General features: G+C 52.0%; 1 pseudogene; it reads right to left on the bottom strand.

Moving 5' to 3' along the window:
- Positions 1-1,288: 1,288 nt before the first annotated feature.
- LOC149119345 (uncharacterized) overlaps positions 1,289-21,305 on the bottom strand; it is a 108,970-nt pseudogene continuing 88,953 nt past the window's right edge.

Raw genomic sequence — 21,305 nt, forward strand, 5'->3', positions numbered from 1 at the left:
CTCCTGGTCTCCCATGGGGTGCAGGGCCCAAGCACCTGGGCCATCCTCCACTGCACTCCCTGGCCACAACAGAGAGCTGGCCTGGAAGAGGAGCAACCGGGACAGAATCCGGCGCCCTGACCAGGACTAGAACCCGGTGTGCCGGCGCTGCTAGGCGGAGGATTAGCCTAGTGAGCCGCGGCGCCGGCCACGTTTTGATGAATTTTAAAAGCAGGATACAAATGTCTCAGAGTTTTCTTCCAAGGACACAAAGGTATTTAACGCTCAAAATGTGAAATCCATTGGATCCAAGTTCTAACCTCAAAATATCATTTCAGTTCTAAGTGCTGCCAAATTTTTCAGTTCCATCATAAATCAAGACACTGAATCACTAATAAGAATAGAAATTGCTTTATACACATTTTTCCAACAAAATTTCAGGTACATATATTTTAGCAAAAAATTGAAGAAAAATCTGTTAAATTATATCTGAGTGGTCAAAATTAGCAGAGATAAAAATTAGATATGGAAGTATGCTTTAACTAAGACACAGACCAATTCCAGTTATTGAGTTGGTGACATTTTTACAAATTTAAGTACCAGTTGTGTTCCAGTCAATAGCTTGGGAATAAAACAAGGATATAAGCATAAGTCAGCTTGCTCAAATCCAAATCAATTAGGTCAAGGCATAAGAAGAAAATTCAGAAGAAAAATTTAAGGAAACAATCTTTCTTTTATTGTGTGCTCCAATGTGGTAGAAGAGTAATGAATTTGTAACAAACTATTTTTATGTAATTGGAATTTCTAAATGTTGGTGTCACAATTAAATTAAAAAATATAGTATTAACATAAACATCCTTTTTTGTGCATTCTAACCCTAGGTTTATTCAACACAATTATTTCGCTATACACAACAAAGAACAAACACAACAGTTATCTAAAATGTTGTAAAGTTACAAAACTCAAAACAAGAATTTGATAGTACTGACTGTACAATAAAAGCCAACAAGAGCAATACCAAGGTAACCAGAAAGCCCACCGTGAGTGGCAGGTGCCAATGGGGGGTTTCCATGATGACCCTGCAGAGCGGGCTCTCAGCTCACTCAGCATCAATGAGTGATGGGAACTGGAGAGGGGTGTGAGGAGTATGTGGAGAGACAGAGCCATTCATGGCCACCCCTCTGGGCCAACAGCAGCTGGTTGTAGGACAGCAGTGCCCAGCAAGGGTGTGAGAAGGCTACAGCCTGGCCCAGGCCACCTGTGGAAGGGTCACTGCACTGCCAGATGGAGCTTCGTTGTACCAGAAGCCTCACTTGTCCCTGCTGAAGGGACTCTTGGGAACCAGGAATGGGTGAGCTTTATGGCTCTGAAACTGGAGGGCATCTTCCCAGGCACAACCCCACACCCTCAAGTCTCTGCAGCCAGAACTCGACCTGCAGAGAAAATTACTCCACTGTGGACACTGAAGCCTGCCTGCATGAGGAATTCCCTTTCCTACTGATTCTTTTCCAGCCAGAAAAGCAACAGAACTGAGGTGGCTGGGATATAAGTTACAGGGGAACAAGTTTCGGTGGGAAGAGTTGGAGCTGGAGGGGCTCCTGTGGTGGCGGCAGCCAGGAGAGCGAGATTGCCAGTGCACGGGAGACCTGACCTCAGGGAGGAGATCTTCTCATCCATGGGGGGTGACCTGCACCACATAGGAGGTGGCAGAAGCATTCTCCTGGGAGGACTGAATCCCCAAGGGGGTGGCCTGGGCCAGAAGGCCAGCACAGCAGTAGCAGTGATTTCCTGGCCATCAATTTGTGCTTCATCCATGTGCTTCAGTGCCTTCTTGGCCTCCTCAAACCCCACACAGGCATAGCCTTTAGACAGATGGGTGCATCCTGTCGACAGGCATGTCAATCATTTTACTCTTCCCATAGTGGAAAATATCTCCATGATGTGGTCCTTGGTCACGTTCCTGGTGAGCCTCCAAATGTGCACTTTGGTGGGTTTAGGAGATGTGCTCCATCTTTTCCTCTCCATTTTAGGTGGTTTGGATTTGGAGCACAGGCACCGTTTGTTGTCCTGCCTGTGACAGGAGGCATTCGGGGAGCCAGAGGAGCTACTGGAGCTGGAGCTGTGGAGCAACTGGACACCAAAGAGAAGCTGAGCAGCTGGACACTGAGGAGGAGCTGGAGCTGGAGCAGCTGGAGACCGAGGAGAAGCTGAAGCTGTGGAGCAGCTGGGGGCTGAGGAAGAGCTGGAGCTGCAGAGCAGCTGGGGGTTGAGGAAGAGCTGGAGCTGAAGTGGCTGGACGCTTAGGAGGAGCTGCAGCTTGAGTGGCTGGATGCTGAGGAGCTAGAGCTGGAGCAGCTGGACACCGAGGAGGAGCTGGAGCTGCCGAGTGGCTGGGGGCCAAGGAGCTGGAGCTGGAGCGGCTGGATGCTGAGGAGAAGATGGAGATGCTAAGTGCCTGGACACTGAGGAGGAGTTGGAGCTGGGGAGCAGCTGGGGGCTAAGGAGGAGCTAGAGCTGGAGTGGCTGGACTCCAAGGAGTTGGAGCTGTGGAGCAGCTGGATGCCGAGGAAGAGCTGGAGCTGAGGAGCTGCTAGACACCAAGGAGGAGCTGGAGCTCTGGAGGGGCTGGACACCGAGGAGGAGCTGAAGATACTGAGTGGCTAGGAGCCAAGGAGGAGCTGGAACTGTGGAGCAGCTTGGGGCCGAGGAAGAGCTGCAGCTGGAGTGGCTGGACACCAAAGAAGAGGTGGAGCTGCTGAGCGGATGGGAGCCGAGGAGGAGCTGGAGCTTCAGAGCGGCTGGATACTGAGGAGGAAATGGAGATGGAGCGGCTGGGGGCCGAGGAGGAGCTGGAGCTGTGGAGCAGCTGGGGGCTGAGGAGCCTGACCTGTGGAGTGGCAGAATGCCAAGAAAGAGATGGAGCTTGAGCAGCTGGATGCCGAGGAGGAGCTGGATTTGCAATGGCTGGATGCTGAGGAGGAGCTGGAGCTGGAGCAGCTGAGGGCCAAGGAGGAACTGGAGCTGGAGTGGCTGGGGGCCAATGAGGAGCTGGAGATGAGCGGCTGGACTCTGAGGAGGAGCTGGAGCTGCTGAGCAGCCAAGAGCCAAGGAGGAGCTGGAGCTGGAGCAGCTAGTTGCTGAAGAGGAGCTGGAGCTGGAATAGCTGGACACTGAGGAGGAGCTGGATCTGCGGAATGGCTGGACTCTGAGGAGGTGCTAGAAGTGGGGTGGCTAGGGCCAAGTAGGAGCTAGAGCTGCAGAGCAACTGGGTCCAAAGAGGAGATAGAGCTGGAACAGCTGGACACCGAGGAGGTGCTGAAGCTGGAGAGGCTGGGGGCCGAGGATGAGCTGCAGCTGCCGAGCGACTGGTGCCAAGGAGGTGCTAGAGCTGGACCAGCTGGACTATGAGGAGGAGCTAGAGCTGCTGAGCATCCAGGATCTGAGGAGGAGCTGGAGCTGCAGATTGGCTGGATGCCGAGGAGGAGCTGAAGCTGTGGAGTTGTCGGGGGCTGAAGAAGAGATGGAGATGCAGAGCAGCTGGACACTGAGGAGGAGCTGGGGCTGGAGCAGCTGAATGTGGAGGTGGAGCTGGACCTGGAGTGGCTAGAGGTCATGGAGGAGCTAAAGCTGAAGCAGCTGGATGCCGAAAAGGAGCTGGAGCTGCCTAGTGGCCAGGAGATGAGGGAGAGCTGGAGATGCAAGCAGCTGGAACTGGAATAGCTGGATAATGAGGGGCTGGAGCTGGAGGGGCTGAGGGCTGAGAAGGAGCTAGAGCTGGAGCAGCTGGATGCCAAGGAGGAGCTGTGGCTGCCAAGTGACTGGTGGCCAAGGAGGAGCTAGAGCTGGAGTGGCTGGACACTGAAGAGCTGGAGCTGCTGAGTGGCTGGGAGCCAAGGAGGAGTTGGAGCTGGAGCAGCTGGACGCTGAGTAGGAGCTGGAGCTGGAGCACCTGGATGCCAAGGAAGAGCTGGAGCTGCTGAGTGGCTGGGAGCCAAGGAGGAGCCAGAGCTGGAGCAGCCAGGAGCCGAGGAGGAGCTGGAGCTGTGGAGTATCTGGATGCCAAGGAGCAGGTGGAGCTGAGGATCAACTGGTGGCCAAGGAGGAGCTAGAGTTGGAGTGACTGGATACTGAGGAGGAGCTGGAGCTGCCGAGCAGCTGGGAGCCAAGGAGGAGCTGGAGTTAGAGTGGCTGGATGCCAAGGAGGAGCTGGAGCTGAAGCAGCTGGATGCAAGGAGGAGATGGAGCTGCCGAGCAGCTGGGAGCCAAGGAGGAGCTGGAGTTAGAGTGGCTGGATGCCAAGGAGGAGCTGGAGCTGAAGCAGCTGGATGCAAGGAGGAGATGGAGCTGCAGAGTGGCTGGACACCGAGGAGGAGCTGCAGCTGGAGGAGCTGGATGCCAAGGAGAAGCTGGAGCTGCAGAGCAGCCGGGAGCCAAGGAAGAGATGGAGCAGCAGAGCAGTGGGTGCTGAGGATTAGCTGGAGCTGCAGAGCACCAGGGGCTGAGGAGGAGCTACAGCCACAGAGCAGCTGGACACTGAGGAGGAGCTGGAGCTGCAGCAGCTGGATGCTGAGGTGGAACTAGAGCTGGAGCAACTGGAGGTCATGGAGGAGCTAGAGCTGAAGCGGCTGGACGCCAAGGAGGAGCTGGAGCTGGAGTGGCTGGTAGCTAAGGAGGAGTGGAGGTGTGGAGCAGCTGGATGCCAAGGTGGAGCTGGAATTGCCAAGCAGCTGGAGGCTGAGGAGGAGCTGGAGCTGGAGTGGCTGGGAGCTGAGGAGGAGCTGGAGCCGCAGAGTGGCCACGGGTTGAAGAGAGCAGGAGTTGTGGAGTGGATGGACGCCAAGGAGGAGCTGGAACTGGGGAGCAACTGGTGCCAAGGAGGAACTAGAGCTGGAGTGGCTGGACACTGAGGAGGAGCTGGACTTGCCAAGTGGCTGGGAGCCAAAAAGGAACTGGAGTTGGAATGGCTGGAAGCCAAGGAGGAGCTGGAGCTGGAGCGGCTGGGAGCCTAGGAGGAGCTGGAGCTGCCAAGCAGCCGGGAGCCAAGGAGGAGCTGGAGCTGGAGCGGCTGGACTTCAAGGAGGAGCTGGGGCTGCCGAGTGGCTGGATGCTGAGGAGCTGAGCTGGAGTGGCTGGATGCTGAGGAAGAGCTGGATCTGCAGAGCAGCTGGACACCGAGGAGTAGTTGGAACTGGAGTGGCTGGACACTGAGGAGGAGCTGGGGCTGTAGCAGCTGGGGATTGAGGAGGAGCTAGAACTGGAGCAACTGGACGCCAAGGAGGAGCTGGGCCTGGAGCACCTGGGGGCCGAACAAGAGCTGGAGATGCCGAGCGACTGGAGGCCAAGGAGGAGCTGGAGCTGGAGCGGCTGGATGCTGAGGAGGAGCTGGAGGTGCGGAGCAACTGGGGGCTGAGAAGAACTGGAGCTGCAGAGTGGCTGGATGCCGAGGAGGACCTGGAGCTTGAGTGGCTGGATGCCGAAGAGGAGCTGGAGCTGCTGAGCTTCCACGAGCCATGGAGGAGCTGGAGCTGGAGCAGCTGGACACCAAGGAGTAGCTGGAGCTGCAGTGGCTGGATGCTGAGGTGGAGCAGGAGCTGGAGCGACTGGACACCGAGGAGGAGCTGGAGCTGTGGAGCAACTGGAAGCCAAGCAGAGCTGAAACTGGAGCAGCTGGATGTTCAGGAGGAGTTGGAGCTGGAGTGGCTGAATGGCGAGGAGGAACTGGAGTTGCCAAGCTGCCAGGAGCCAAGGAGGAGCTGCAGCTGGAGTGGCTGGATGCCTAGGAGAAGCTGGAGATTCCAAGCGGCTGGACTTCAAGGAGGAGCTGGGGCTGCCAAGTGGCTGGATGCTGAGGATGAGCTGAGCTGCAGTGGCTGGATGCCAAGGAGGAGCTGGATCTGTGGAGCAGCTGACACTGAGGAGAAGCTGGAAGTGGAGCGGCTGGACACTAAGGAGGAGCTGGAGCTGTAGCAGCTGGGTGTTGAGGAGGAGCTAGAACTCGAGCAGCTGGGGGTTGAAGAGGAACTGGAGCTGCAGAGCAGCTGGACGCTGAGGAGGAGCTGGAGCTGGAGTGCCTGGACACCGAGGTGGAGCTTCAGCTGAAGCAGCTGGACGTCGAGGAGGAGCTGGGGCTGCCGAGTGGCTGGACACTGAGGTGGAGCTGGAGCTGAGGAGTGGCCAGGGGTTAGGGAGGAGCTGGAGCTGCAGAGTGGCTGGACACCAAGGAGGAGCTGGAGCTGGAGTGGCTGGACACCGATGATGAGCTGGAGCTAGAGCGGCTGGACGCTTAGGAGGTGCTGGAGATGCCAAGCTGCCGGGAGCCAAGAAGATGCTGGAGCTGCAGAAGGGGTGGATGTCGAGGAGGACCTGGAGCTGCCGAGTGGCTGGATGCTGAGGAGGAGCTGAAGCTGGAGGGGTTGGATGCCGAGGAGGAGCTGCAGATGCCGAGCAGCCAGGAGCTGAGGAGGAACTGGAGCTGCTGGGCGCCTGGATGCTGAAGAGGTGCTGTAGCTGCAGAGCAGCTTGGCACAAAGGATGAGCTGGAGCTGGAGCAGTTGGACGCCAAGGAGGAGCTGGAGCTGGAGCAGCTGGACGCCGAGTAGGTGCTGGAGATGCTGAGTGACTGGGAGCTGAGGAGGTGCTGGAACCATGGGGCAGATGGACGCCAAAGAGGAGCTGGAGCTGCTGAGTGGCTGGACTCTCAGGAGCTGGAGGTGGAGCGGCTGGACGCCGAGTAGGTGCTGGAACTGTGGAGTGGTGGGGGCTGAAGTGCAGCTGGAGCTACAGAGTGGTCAGAGGCTGAGGAAGAGCTCGAGCAGCGGAACAGCAGGGCACTGAGGAGGAGCTGGAGCTGGGGCAGCTGGACTCTGATGAGGAGCTGGAGCTGCCGAGTGTCCAGGATGTGAGGAGGAGCTGGATCTGCGGAGCAGCTGGATGCCGAGGAGGAGCTGGAGTGGCTGGACACCAAGGAGGAGCTGGAGCTGCAGAGCTGTAGGGAGCCAAGGAGGAGCTGGAGTTGAAGCAGCTGGACACTGAGGAGGAGCTGGAGCTGCTGAGCTTCTGGGAGGCAAGGAGGAGCTGGAGCTTGAGAGGCTGGATGCTGAGGAGGAGCTGGAGCTGCAGAGCACCTGGACACCGAAAAGGAGCTGGAGCTAAGGAGCGGCCAGGAACTGAGGAGGAGCTGGAGCTGCCAAGTGGATGGGAGCCAAGGAGGAGCTGGAGCTGCGTAGTGGCTTGAAGCCGATTAGGAGCTGGAGATGGAGTGGATGGACGTCAAGGAGGAGCTGGAGCTGCCGGGCGCCTGAATGCCGAGGAGGTGCTGGAGCTGCAGAGCAGCTGGACACCAAAGATGAGCTGGAGCTGGAGTGGCTGGATGCCGAGTAGGTGCTGGAGATGCCGAGCAACTGGGAGCCGAGGAGGTGCTGGAGCCGCAGGGCAGCTGAAGTCGAAGACAAGCTGGAGCTGCTGAGTGGCTGGATGCTGAGGTGGAACTGGAGCTGGAGTGGCTGGAGGTCTAGGAGGAGCTAGAGCTGAAGGGGCTGGATGCCAAGGAGGAGCTGGAGCTGCCAAGCATCCAGGATCTGAGGAGGAGCTAGAGCTGGAGAAGCTGGACACCGAGGAGGAGCTGGAGCTGCTGAGCAGCCCTGGAACCAAGGAGGAGCTGGAGCTGCAGAATGGACGGGAGCCGAGGAGGAGCTGGAGCTGCATAGTGGCTTTACGCTGATTAGAAGCTGGAGCTGGAGCAGCTGGACGCCAAGGTGGAGCGGGAGCTGCAGAGAGGCCAGGGGCTGAGGAAAAGCTGGAGCAGCAGAGCGGCTGGACCCTGAGGAAGAGCTGGAGCTGGAGTGTCTGAGGGCCGAGGAGGACCTGGAGCTGGAGCGGCTGGACACTGAGCAGGAGCTGGAGCTGGAGCGGCTGGACTCTGAGGAGGAACTGGAGCTTGAGTGGTTGGACACCGAGGAGGAGCTGGAGCTGCGGAGAAGCTGGGGGTTGAGGAAGAGCTGGAGAGGTGGAGCAGCTGGCACTGAGGAGGAGCTGGAGGTGGAGTGGCTGGATGCTGAGGTGCAGCTAGAGCTGGAGCAGGTGGAGGTTGAGGAGCTAGAGCTGAAGTGGCTGGATTCCGAGGAGGAGCTGCAGCTGGAGCGGCTGGACTCTGAGGAGGAGCTGGAGCTGCCGAGCATCCAGGATCTGAGGAGGAGCTGGAGCTTCAGAGTGGCTGGATGCCAAGGAGGAGCTGGAGGTGGAGTGGCTGGATGCCAAGGAGGAGCTGGAGGTGGAGTGGCTGGATGCCAAGGAGGAGCTGGAGCTGCATAGCAGCAGGGTCTGAGGAGGAGTTGGAGCCACAGAGAAGCTGGTCACCAAGGAGCTGGAGCTGCCAAGTGCCTTGAAGCCAAGGAGGAGTTGGGGGTGTGAAGTAGCTTGGGCCAAGGAGGAGCTAGAGCTGGAGCAGCTGGACACAGGAGGAGCTGCAGCTGGAGCAGCTGGATGCTGAGGAGGAGCTAGAGCTGGAGAATCTGGACATCAAGGAGGAGCTGGAGCTGCTGAGTGGCCGGGAGCCAAGGAGCTGGAGCTGCAGAGTGGCTGGACACCAAGGACGAGCTGGAGCTAGAGCTGCTGGACACTGAGGAGGAGCTAGAGCTGGAGCAGCTGGACACCGAGGAGGAGCTGGAGCTGCCGAGCAGCCCTGGAACCAAGGAGGAGCTGGAGCTGCCTAGTGGATGGGAGCTGAGGAGGAGCTGGAGCTGCATAGTGGCTTTACGCCGATTAGGAACTGGAGCTGGAGTGGCTGGACACCAAGAGGACCTGGAACTGGAGTGGCTGGATGCTGATAAAGAGCTTGAGCTGGAGCGGCTGGTCACTGAGGAGGAGCTGGAGCTGCCAAGCAGCAGGGATCTGAGGAGGAGTTGGAGCTTCATAGCAGCAGGGGCTGAGGAGGAGCTGGAGCTACAGAGCAGCTGGACACAGGAGGAGCTGGAGCTGGAGTTGCTGGATGCCTAGGAGAAGCTGGAAGTGCCAAGCAGATGGGGGCTGAGGAGGAGCTGGAGCTGTGGAGCACCTGGATGCCAAGCAGGAGCTGAAACTTGTGCGGCTGGACATTGAGGAGGAGCTGGAGCTGGAGCGGCTGGGGGCTGAGGAAGAGCTGGAGATACTGAGTGACTGGGGCCAAGGAGGAGCTAGACTAAAGCAGCAGGGGGCCTAGGAGGAGATAGAGCTGGAGAGGCTGAACATCAAGGAGGAGCTGGAACTGAGTAGCAACCAGGGGCTTAGGAGGAACTGGAGCTGTGGAGCAGCTGGATGCTGAGGAGGAGCTGGAGCTGGAGTGCCTAGACACTGAGGTGGAGCTACAGCAGGAGCAGTTGGACACCGAGGAGGACCTGGGGCTGCTGAGTGACTGAACACTGAGGAGGAGCTGGAGCTGGAGTGCCTGGAAACCAAGGACGAGCTGGAGATGCTGAATGCTGGGGAGGAGCTGGAGCTGTGGAGCGGTGGGGACTGAGGTAGAGCTGGAGCTGCAGAGTGGCCGGGGGCTGAGGAAGAGCTGGAGCTGTGGAGCATCAGGACACCAAGGAGGAGCTGGAGCAGGAGTGGGTGGGGGCCGAGGAGGAGCTAGAGCTGGAGCAGCTGGACAATGAGGAGCTGGAGCTGGAGCCGCTGGACTCCGAGAAGGAGCTGGAGCTGGAGCAGCTGGATGCCGAGGATGAGCTGGAGCTGCAGAGTGGCTGGATGCTGAGGAGGAGCTGGAGTGGCTGGACGCTGAGCAGGAACTGAAGCTGGAGCAGCTGGACTCTGAGGAGGAGCTGGAGCTGGACGGGCTGGACGATGAGGAGGACCTGGAGCTGGAGTGACTGGACACCAAGGAGGAGCTGGAGCTGGAGTGGCTGGATGCTGATGAAGAGCTTCAGCTGGAGCAGCTGCTCACTGAGGAGGAGCTGGAGCTGCTGAGCGGCAGGGTTCTGAGGAGGAGCTGGAGCTGTGGAGTGCCTGGATGCCGAGGAAGAGCTGGAGCTGGAGTGGCTGGATGCTGACGATGAGCTGGAGCTGGAGAAGCTGGTCACTGAGGAGGAGCTGGAGCTGCCAAGTGGCCAGGATCTGAGGAGGAGCTGGAGCTGCGGAGTGGCTGGATGCCAAAGGGTAGCTGGAGCTGGGGCTGATGGATGCCAGAGAGGAACTGGAACTGCGTAGTGCCCAGGGGCTGAGGCAGAGCTGGAACTGTGGAATGGCTGGATGCTGAGGAAGAGCTGGAGCTGCAGAGTGGTGGGGGCTGAGGAGGAGCTGGAGCTGTGTAGCAGTGGGGGCTGAGGAGGAGCTGGAGCTGGAGAAACTGGACACTAGGAGGAGCTGGAGCTGGAGCAGTTGGATGCCAAGGAGGAGCTGGAGATGTTGAGTGGCCGGGAGCTGAGGAGGAACTGGAGCTGTGGAGCGGCTGGACATCGAGGAGGTGCTGGGGCTGCTGAGTGGCTGGACGTTGAGGAGGAGCTGGAGCTGTGGAGTGGCAGGGGCTGAGGTGGAGCTGCGGAGCAGCCAGCAACTGAGGGCCTAGAGGGGCTGGAGCTGCCGAGAGACTGGGGGCAAAGAAGAAGCTAGAGCTGGAACAGCTGGACACCAGGGAGGAGCTGGAGCTTCCAAGAAGCTGGACACCAAGAAGGAGCTGGAGCTGCTGCACTGCCCAGAGCTGAGGAGGAGCTGGAGTTTCCAAGCAACTGGACAACGAGGAAGAGCTGGAGCTGGAGTGCCTAGATACCAAGGAGGAGCTGGAGCTGGAGAGGCTGGGGGCCTAGGAGGAGCTGGAGCTGCCGAGCAACTGGATGCTGAGGAGGAGCTGGAACAGGGAAGGAGTGGCTGGATGCTGTGGAGGAACTACAGCTTTGGAGCGGCTGAGGGCTGATGTGGAACTGGAGCTGCAGAGCAGCCAGAGGCTGAGGAAGAGCTGGAGCAGCTGAGCGGCTAGACGCTGAGGAGGAGCTGGAGCTGGAGCATCTGAGGGCTGAGGAGGAGCTGGAGCTGCAGAGCAGCCAGGGGCTGAGGAGCTGGAACTTCTGAGCAGCTGGATGCCAAGAATCTGGAGCCATGGAGTGCCTGGACACTAAGGAGGAACTGGAGCTGCCGAGTACTGGATGCCAAGGAGGAGCTGGAGCTGGAGCAGGCTGGATGCTGAGGAGGAGCTGGAGCTGGTGCAGCTGGGAGCTGAGGAGGATCTGGAGCTCCTGAGCGGCCGGGAACTGAGGAGGAGCTGGAGCTGCTGAGCAGCCGGGAGCCGAGGAGAAGCTGGAGCTGCAGCATGGGTGGGTGCTGGTTAACAGCTTGAGCTGGAAGGGCTGGACGAGGAGATGCTGGAGCTCCAGAGCAGCTGGACACCAAGGATGAACTGGTGCTGGAGCAGCTGGATGCCTAGGATGTGCCCGAGATGCCTTGTGGCCAGGAGCCTGGGAGGTGCCGGAGCTGCAGTGTGGCTGGACGTCAAGGAGGAGCAGGGGCTGCCGAGTGGCTGGACACTGAGGAGGGGTTGGAGCTGGAGCAGCTGGATGCCAAGGAGGAGCGGCTGGGAGCTGAGGAGTAGCTGAATCTGGAACAACTTGATGCTGAGAAGAAGCTGGATCTGCAGCTCCTGGAGGCTGAGGAGGAGCTGGAGCTGGTGTGACTGGGAGCCAAGGTGGAGCTGGAGCTGCGGAGTGGCTGGACGCCGAGAAGCTGGAGCTGGTCAGCTGGATGCCAAGGAGGAGCTGGGGGTATGGAGCGACCAGGGGCTGAGGAGTAGCTGGAGCTGCAGAGCATCTGGACTCCTAGGACAGGCTAGAGCTGGAGCTGCTGGACACTGAGGAGGAGCTGGAGCTGGAGCAGCTGGGAGCCGATGAGGTGCTGGACTTTCCGAGTGACTGGGGGCCAAGGAGGAGCTAGAGTTGGAGCTGCTGGACACCAAGGAGGAGCTGGTGCTGCCTAGCTGCCAGGATGCGGGGCAGAGCTGGAGCTGCAGAGTGGCTGGATGCTGAGCAAGAGCTGGAGCTTGAGCAGCTGGACACTGAGGAGGAGCTGGAGCTGCAGAGCAGCTGGATGCCAAGGTGAAGCTGGAGCCGCTAAGCAGCTGGATGCTGAGGAGGAACTGGAGCTGCGGAGCAGCTGGACATCAAGGAGGAGCTGGAGCTTTATTGGCTGGAAGCTGAGGAGGAGCTCGAGCTGGAGCTGCTGGATGCTGAAGAGGAGCTGGAATTGCAGAGCAGCTGGAGGCTGAGAAGAGCTGGAGCTATGGAGTGGCTGGATGCCAAGAGAAGCTGGAGCTGTTCAGTTGGATGCCAAGGAGGAGCTGGGGGTATGGAGCAACCAGGGGCTGAGGAGGAGCTGGAGCTGCAGAGCAGCTGGACTCCTAGGACGAGCTACAGCTGGAGCCACTGGACACTGAGGAGGAGCTGGAGCTGGAGTGGCTGGGAGCCGAGTAGGAGCTGGAGCTTCTGAGTGACAGGGGCCAAGGAGGAGCTAGAGCTGCCAAGCTGCCAGGATGTGGAGGGGAGCTGGAGCTGCAGAGCAGCTGGACACTGAGGAGGAGCTGGAGCTGTCGTGTGGCTGCATGCCGAGGAGGAGATGGAGCTGGAGTGGCTGGGAGCCAAGGAGGAGCTGGAATTGGAGTGGCTGGACACTGAGGAAGAGCTGGAGCTGGAGTGGTTGGACACTGAGGAAGAGCTGGAGCTGTGGAGCACCTGGACATCAAGGAGGTGCTGGGGCTGCTGAGTGGCTGGACGCTGAGGATTAGCTGGAGCTGGAGAGGCTGGATGCCGAGGAGGAACTAGAGCTGTGGAGTGGCGGGGGCTGAGGTGGAGCTGGAAATGAAGAGCAGCCAGTGGCTGAGGAATGGCTGGAGCAGCGGAGTGGCTGGATGCAGAGGAGGAGCTGGAACTGGAGTGGCTGTGGGCCTAGAGGGGCTGGAGCTGCTGAGTGACTGGTGGCAAAGGAGGAGCTAGAGCTGAAGCAGCTGGACACCGGGGAGGAGCTGGAGATGCAGAGAAGCTGGACACCAAGGATGAGCTGGAGCTGGAGTGGCTGGACACCAAGGACGAGCTGGAGCTGCCACGCTGCCAGGACCTGAGGAGGAGCTGGAGTTTTGGAGCAATGGGACAATGAGGAGGAGCGGAACCTGGAGCAGCTAGATGCTAAGGAAGAGCTGAATCTGGAGCAGCTAGATGCCGAGGAGGATCTGGAGCTATGGAGCAGCTGGACACTGAACAGCAGTTGGAACTGGAGTAGCTGGATTCTGAGGAGGAGCTGGAGCTGGAATGCCTGGACACCGAGGAGGAGCTGGAGCTGGAGAGGCTGAACACCAGGGAGGAGCTGGAGCTGTGGAGTGGCTGGATATTGAGGAGGAGCTGGAGATGGAGCATCTGGATGCCAAGGAGGAGCTGGAGCTGTGGTGCAGCTGGACGCCAAACAGGAGCTGGAATTGGAATAGCTGGATGCTGAGGAGAAGCTGGAGCTGGAGTTCCTGGACCCGAGGAGGTGCTGGAGCTGTGGAGTGGCTGGACACCGAGGAGGAGCTGGAAATGGAGCAGCTGGATGCCAAGAAGGAACTGGAGCTGTGGAGCAGCAGGGGCTGAGGAAGAGCTCGAGCTGTGGAGCAGCTGGATGCTGAGGAAGAGCTGGAGCTGGAGCGTCTGAGGGCTGAGGAGGTCCTGGAGCTGGAGCGGCTGGATGCCGAGCAGCAGCTGGAGCTATGGAGCAGCTGGACACCAAGGAGGAGCTGGAACTGGATTGGCTGGACGCTGATGAGGAGCTGGAGCGGCTGGTCACTGAGGAGGAGCTGGAGCTGCCAAGTGGCTGGTCACTGAGGAGGAGCTGGAGCTGTGGAGTCCCTGCTATTCATGTGGGAGACCACATGAAGTTCCTTCCTCCTGGCTTTGTCTTGGCCCAGCTTTGGATGTTGTGGCCATCTGGGGAGTCAATAGTGGATGGAAGGCATCCCTCTGTGTCTCCCTCTCTCTCTGTAACTCTGGCTTTCAAATAAATGAATGAATCATAAAATAATTTTCCAAATGAATCACTTCTGATGGTTTGTAATATACAAAGATATAATTTGTGTCATCAATAATATAAACTTTAAAGACAATATTAATTATTATAAATGAATTCTACAAAGAATTAAAATTTTTGTATGCATATACATTTAATGTAGTATCAATTTAACATGAGTCATTGTAACTTTAGAACAATATGCGTGATCCCCATAATAACCACAGAACCATTTTTATATATAAAAGGAAATGAGAAAGTAATCAGGATGAGTCACTACAAAAAAATCAGTTAAACACAAAGGAAGCCAATGATGTAGGAAACATTAAAAAAGAAAATATAAGACCTAAAGACAACACAGAACATGGCAAAACTATGTACTTTGTTGCCAAAATTAATTCATCAGTCCAGGAATAAAATTTCCCAATGAGAAATATATTTTAAAATTTTACTTAAGGTATATATTTCATATACACAGATTTAGTAACATGGTTATACTTCCCACCTCATCATTCCTATGGCCCATGCTCCCACAACTCATCCTCCTTTCTCCCCTATTTTCATTCTTAATTTTTACAAAGATCTATTTTCAGTTTACTTTATACTAATTATATTAACCCTACACTAAGAAAGCAGTTCAACAAATAGTATGAATAAGAAAACACTGTTCCTCAACAGAAAAGACAAGGGCAATAAACAATCATTGAATCTCAAAATGTCAATTTCACTCCAACATATTAAATTTCAAGTAATTTATTAGTTACCACAGATCAGGGAAAAATTATTTATGTATATACACTTAAGTCAGAATCAACTTGACATGAATCATTACAACTTTAGAACAACATTTATAATCCCCATAGATAAAATAATATAATCCCACAAAGACATTTTATGTATAAAAAAGGAATGAAAAGGTGTTCAGAATGTGTCAAAAACTGAACATAAAGGAAGCCAACAAAGGCCGGTGCCACAGCTCACTTGGCTAATCCTCTGCCTGTGGCACCAGCACCCCGGGTTCTAGTCCCATTTGGGGTGTCTGATTCTGTCCCGGTTGCTCCTCTTATAGTCCAGCTCTCTGCTGTGGCCTGGGAAGGCAGTGGATGGCCCAAGTCCTTGGGCCCTGCACCCACATGGGAGACCAGGAGGAAGCACCTGGATCCTGGTTTCGGATTGGAGGAGTGCACCAGCTGTGGCAGCCATTTGGGGGGTGAACCAATGGAAGGAGACCTTTCTCTCTGTCTCTCTTTTTCTCACTAATTCTGCCTGTCAAAAAAAGAAAGGAAGCCAACAAAAGTAGGGGTCACTGAAAAAGAAAATATAAGACCTAGAGACAACATGGAACATCATGGCAAAACTAAGTAATCTAGTCCATATTTAATATTTCCCAATGAGAACATAGAATATGGATAATATTTCCCAATGAAAATCAGAGATAGCTTGAATGGATAAAAACAAACAGAAGTTAAACTATATAGTGCCTATAAGAGATTCAAATCAGATATAAACAGATTCTTATTTTGAAACTGAAAGGGGCCGGTGCCGTGGCTCACTAGGCTAATCCTCCGCCTTGCTGCGCTGGCACACCAGGTTCTAGTCCCTGTTGGGGTGCCGGATTCTGTCCCATTTGCCCATCTTCCAGGCCAGCTCTCTGCTGTGGCCAGGGAGTGCAGTGGAGGATGGCCCAGGTGCTTGGGCCCTGCACCCCATGGGAGATCAGGAGAAGCACCTGGCTCCTGGCTCCTGCCATCAGATCAGCGTGGTGCACCGGCCATGGTGGCCATTGGAGGGTGAACCAACGGCAAAGGAAGACCTTTCTCTCTGTCTCTCTCACTGTCCACTCTGCCTGTCAAAAAAAAAAAAAAAAGAAAGAAAGAAAGAAACTGAAAGGATGGACAAGTTTTTTCATGAAAATGGCAATCAAAAGAGAGAAGAGGCTTTATTGTTATAAATAAGTAGAATTAGACAAACATACTACAAGACACAAAGAAAGATAAAACATGACAAAATAGTGACTCCTTAAATAGCTATAACTATTATAAGGCACATTCACAAATATTTCCATGCCTAAAAGTTTCTAAAAGCACGGTCTATCAACAGTATGTTATGGGGGATGCAAGATGATGGAATAGTAGCAGGTAGGTCTGCTCTAGGTTCTATGAAATTTGTGAAAAAAAAAGTTGCAGGGACAACTGCAGTTGGAGGTGATGTGAAAGTAGTGGAAATGGTCTTGACCTGAGTGGAAGATACAGGCATGCAGCATGGAGCACACAGCATGAACACAACAAAGAAACCAGCAGCCCACACTGGCTAGCAAGTTGAGGTAAGACTGCACTGGCCCGTTCCACTGTTGATATGGCTGGAGGGCAGCCTAGTAGACAACACCATGCTTGAGTCTGGCCCAGAGCCCTCAGGAGAGATAGGATACTGCTTAAATGGGGAGTGGGGTAAGCGGTGCATCTCTGTCTCCATTTCTTCCTCCTCCACACCAATGCCCTGTGGCTAACTGTGAAAAGGTTGTGACATTTCAGACATAAACAGTACCAGCTGCTCCAGCTCTTCTGTGCACACACAGAAGCTAGAAGGAACTGTCAGCAGGGGCAAATAGAGCAGTTTGAGAGCACTGCTGGGGTCTGCCCCCATACAGACACTGGGACAGCAACCTTCCACTCTGCTTACCCTGCAATGGGTGTGGAATGGGAGCCAGCACCACAGAAGGAAAGTGCCACCCATGGGAACTCTTGTACCTGCCCAGTACAATTGTGAAGAGTAGGGCTGTGGCTGGTGGGTAATGTGAACTCTTGTGATATATGGATTTTTACCATGGGGAAAATTAGCATTCAGCACAGACTCTGAGTTTCATAAAACCAACACAGAAAAATGAATAGTCTTTGTATACACAGACAAGGTAATGGTTGAGAAAGATCAGTTCCATTCACAATAGTTCCAAAATAATCAAATATCTTGGAGTAAATTTAACCAAGGATGTCAAAGATATCTAAGGTGAAAATTACAAAATGCCAAAGAAATAGAAAAAGACATAATAAATTGAAAAATTATCCATGTTCATGGATTGAAAGAATCAATATAATCAAAATGCCCATATTAGTAAAAGGAATTTGAAGATTCAATGTATTTCTAATGAAAATATTAAAGACATTCTTCACCTGTCCAGAACAAAATGATGCTAAAATTCATATGGAAACAAAAGAGACCCTGAATACCTAAAACAATCTTATGTAATAAGAACAAAGGCAGATGCATCACAATACCTGATTTCAAGACATACTACAAGGAAGTTATAATCAAAACAGCCTGGTACTGGATGAAAAATAGACTGGTAGACCAATGAAACAGAATAGAAATTCCAGGAGTGAATCCATGCATACAACCAATTTATCTTTGTTCAAGAAGCTAAAATCTACCACTGGAGAAATGAGTCTCTTTAACAAATGGCTCTGGGGAAACTAGATCTCCATGTGCAGAAGTATGAGATTAGACTCCTACTCACACTTCACACAAAAATCCACTCAAAGTGTATCAAAGACAAAAATCTATGACCTGATACCATGAATAGCATGGCATAGGAAAAGAGTTCTTGGAAAAGACTCCAGAAGCACAGGCAATCAAATCCAAATAAGACAAATGGGATTACATAGAGCTGAGAATCTTCTTCACTGTAAAAGAACCAGTCAGCATAAGTAAGAGGTAATGGACAGAATGGAAGAAATTATTTGCAAACTACAAAACTGATACAGGGTTAACATCCAGAATCTATAAAGAGTTCAAGAAACTCAACAACAACAGCAACAATAACAGCAAACCAAGTTAAGAAATGGGAAAAGTAGTTGAACAGACATTTTTCAAGAAAGGAAATTCAAGTGGCCAACAGACACTTAGAAAATGTTCAGGGTCAGTAACCATTAGGGAAATGCAAATCAAAACCACAATGAGGTTTCATCTCACCCCAGTTAGAACAGCCCACATACAGAAATCAACAAATGCTGAAGAGCATGTAGGTAAAATAGTACCCTGGTACTCTGTTGGTGGAAATGTAAACTGGTGCAACCACCGTGGAAGACAGAGATCTCAGAGATCTGAATATAGACCTACCATACAGTGTAGCCATCACACCATCACGCTCCTGGGAATTTACACAAAACAAAAGAAAACAGTAGATGAGTTACCTGAACCTCCATGTTTATTACAACACAATTGACAATAGCTAAGACAGAATCAATGCTGATGCCCATCAACTGATGACTGGCTAAAGAAATTTTGTTATATTTACACTATGCAATACTATTCAGCTGAGAAAAAGATGAAATCCTGTCTTTTGTAACGAGATGGTCACAACTGAAAGCCATTATACTGAGTGAGATAAGACAATACTGAGATGATAGATACCATATGTGTTCCTGGATCTGGGATAACTAATATAGTATCTAAAATATAATGTAATGGAGTGAAATAGATATCTTGAGATTTTAAAAAGTTATAAAAATTTTAAAGCTAATTATAATTAATGAGAAAATTAATAAGAGATAGACATGAATTAATAATGAAACCCCAGAATGGAGATAAAGCTAAGGATGAATGCATTCATGGATGAATTTAAAAAAAAATACAAAATAATTAATAACAATTCTTTCCAAACAGAAAATTAAGGAAGGAAAGATTTCTAATTTATTTTAAGAAGAAAACAATACCCTAATAAGAATGGCAGGCAAAGCTGCTAGCAAAAGAGGGAGCCCAAGCTGGTGCTGCAGCTCAATAGGCTAATCCTCTGCCTGCGGCGCTGGCACCCCAGGTTGTAGTCCTGGTCGGGGTGACCGGTTTCTGCCCCAGTTTCTCCTCTTCCATTTCAGCTCTCCTCTGTGGCCTGGGAGTGCAGTGGAGGATGGCCCAACTCCTTGGGCCCTGCACCTGCATGGGAGACCAGGAGAAGCACCTGGCTCCTGGCTTCAGATCAGCATTGTGTACCAGCCACAGTGTGCCGGCTGCAGCACCCATTGGGGGGTGAACCAACAGAAAAGGAAGACCTTTCTCTTTGTCTCTCTCTCTCATTATACATTCTGCCTGTCAAAAAAAAGTAAAAGAAAAAGAGGGATCCCAAAAATTCATACCTATTATGCATCTTGATACAATAAATCTGTACAAAACAATTCCAAAATAATTGCAACTGCTTGTTTAAAAGATTTTACACAATAGATTTATTCTTAGAAAGCAAGGTTAATTCAACTTATGAAAATGAATCATTGTCATAATGCCACATTATCAGAATGAAGGGGAGAATATTACCATTTAAACTGATACAGAAAAAAAGTCACAACACCTTTTCATGATAAAGAGACTCAAAAAATTACTACTAGAAAACTATCTCAACATAATAAATAATGAAAGAAAACTTTCACCATTTGTAATCTACATAGCCCTAGGAGACTTAATGAGACTAATTAGGCAAGAATGAAAACACATTCAAACTGAGAAGGAAGATATCTTTATGTATATATGCATGAGCACATATATTTTTCTAGAGAAGCATTCATGTTTATTAATCTGAATTATAACACAGATAACTTGAAATTCTTCAATAATCATCCAATTACTATACAAGCTGAAAGTTAGAAGTGATTAACATGTGCATTGGAGTGTGCAGAGTGCTTTGGAGCCTATGTGGATGGTATATAAAGACCTGGGCATAGGTAGTGGTGATATCCTCATGGGCTGTGAAGAGACACATCACCTGGCAGTGTGGACGTTGTTCTGGGTGGAAGAGTGTGGTGGCATGGAAGAAATCTGAATCTTCATGGGCAGTCTTCAAAGTTAGATGTGTGAGACCAATCCCCTGGACTTGCTCTCCAAGTAGGGCCATATCTGGGAGATGGTGCTCAAGGATCTGCATGCCTTGAGACCCTCTTAATGGGCCCCAGGGACCCATCAGATACTGAGGACACAATTTATGGAAGGAATGATTAAGATTATGGTCCATGTCACCATCAGGTGGAGTTACTCTGCTTACCAACATTGGGCTGGTTGGCCCCATAGTGGGAGGAATGGTCAGTCTCTAAGATCTGATATCTGAATTGTTGATTTAGGAATTCTTCCACCATGAAATTAATTGGACCTAAAGGATCAAACTCAAGAAAAGGAGGTGCATGGGCTGGAATTTTGGTTTAGTATGCTAAGTCTCTACCTGCGGTGTTGGCATCACATATGGGTTCCGGTTTGAGGCCTGCCTGACCCATTTCCAATCCAGCTCTCTGCTAATGGCCTGGGAAACCAGTGTAAGATGGCCCAAGTACCACCTGCACCCATGTCGGAGACCTAGAATAAAGTCCATGCTCCTGGATTATGATTGGCCCAGCTCTGGTTGTTGCAGGCATTTCAAGAATGAACAAGTAGATAGAAAACAATTCTCTCTGCCTCTCTCACTCTCTGTAATTCTGACTCTCAAATAAATAAATAAATCTTAAAAAAGAAGAGGAGGTGTCCATATAAAGATGTGCACATGGATGGAATGGGGATGATTAAGTGTCTTAGAAAATATGGAATATATCCTTGGTAAACCAGATGACACCAAATTCTGTTCTGATGTGGGTCTAACTTCCTGCATCAGATTTTATACTGACAGAAGCATCAGCAGGGACTACTCACTGTCTGGGTTTGGATTCCATACCAATATAGACATAATCTACAGTAGCTCTCTTCCTTAAAGCCCTACCGAGATAAGATGCTTTCCTTTTTTTTTTTTCTTTTGATTTTGGATAAATCACCAGCTTTATGCTTATAATGTACATTCTAGATTGATGATTTAGTGGCATAGGTATTTTTAAGGAAATAAAAATGAACTACATAATTTCTACAAGGGCTATATTAGTAGCTTAAACTTGTAGAAATTGTACTTTTTGTTCAGAAAATAAGTTGTATGTTTTTCAATCAAAATTATGGAGAGAAAAACTGAGCTATATCTTTTGTAGTTTGCTCTGCTATAGAGATAAATATTATTGTGACATAGTGGGTTCTGTCTTTGCCCCAATTTTTTTCTTACTTACATAAATTTTCCAAGGCATTTCTTACAACTACTCACTGTATTTATTTTGGCTATTTCCATATACTTCACAATTGTATTTCTCACTATTGTGTTATACATTCCTTAATATATATTTTAAATATCTCTGATCATTCTGTCATATAAAGTTTCTTCAACACATGTAAGAATGCAAGTTGTGAATGGACAAGGCCATCTAAAATTGCTTTATGCAGAATTTCTCTTGACAAAAATTGTTTATAAAAGTACAAGTTGGAGGGGATTCAAACATGGTTGACTAGGAAAG

The sequence above is a fragment of the Oryctolagus cuniculus genome, chromosome Y (assembly GCF_051225735.1).
Source record: "Oryctolagus cuniculus isolate XC-2025 breed Fujian yellow rabbit chromosome Y, ASM5122573v1, whole genome shotgun sequence".
NCBI classification, from domain to species: Eukaryota; Metazoa; Chordata; class Mammalia; order Lagomorpha; family Leporidae; genus Oryctolagus; species Oryctolagus cuniculus.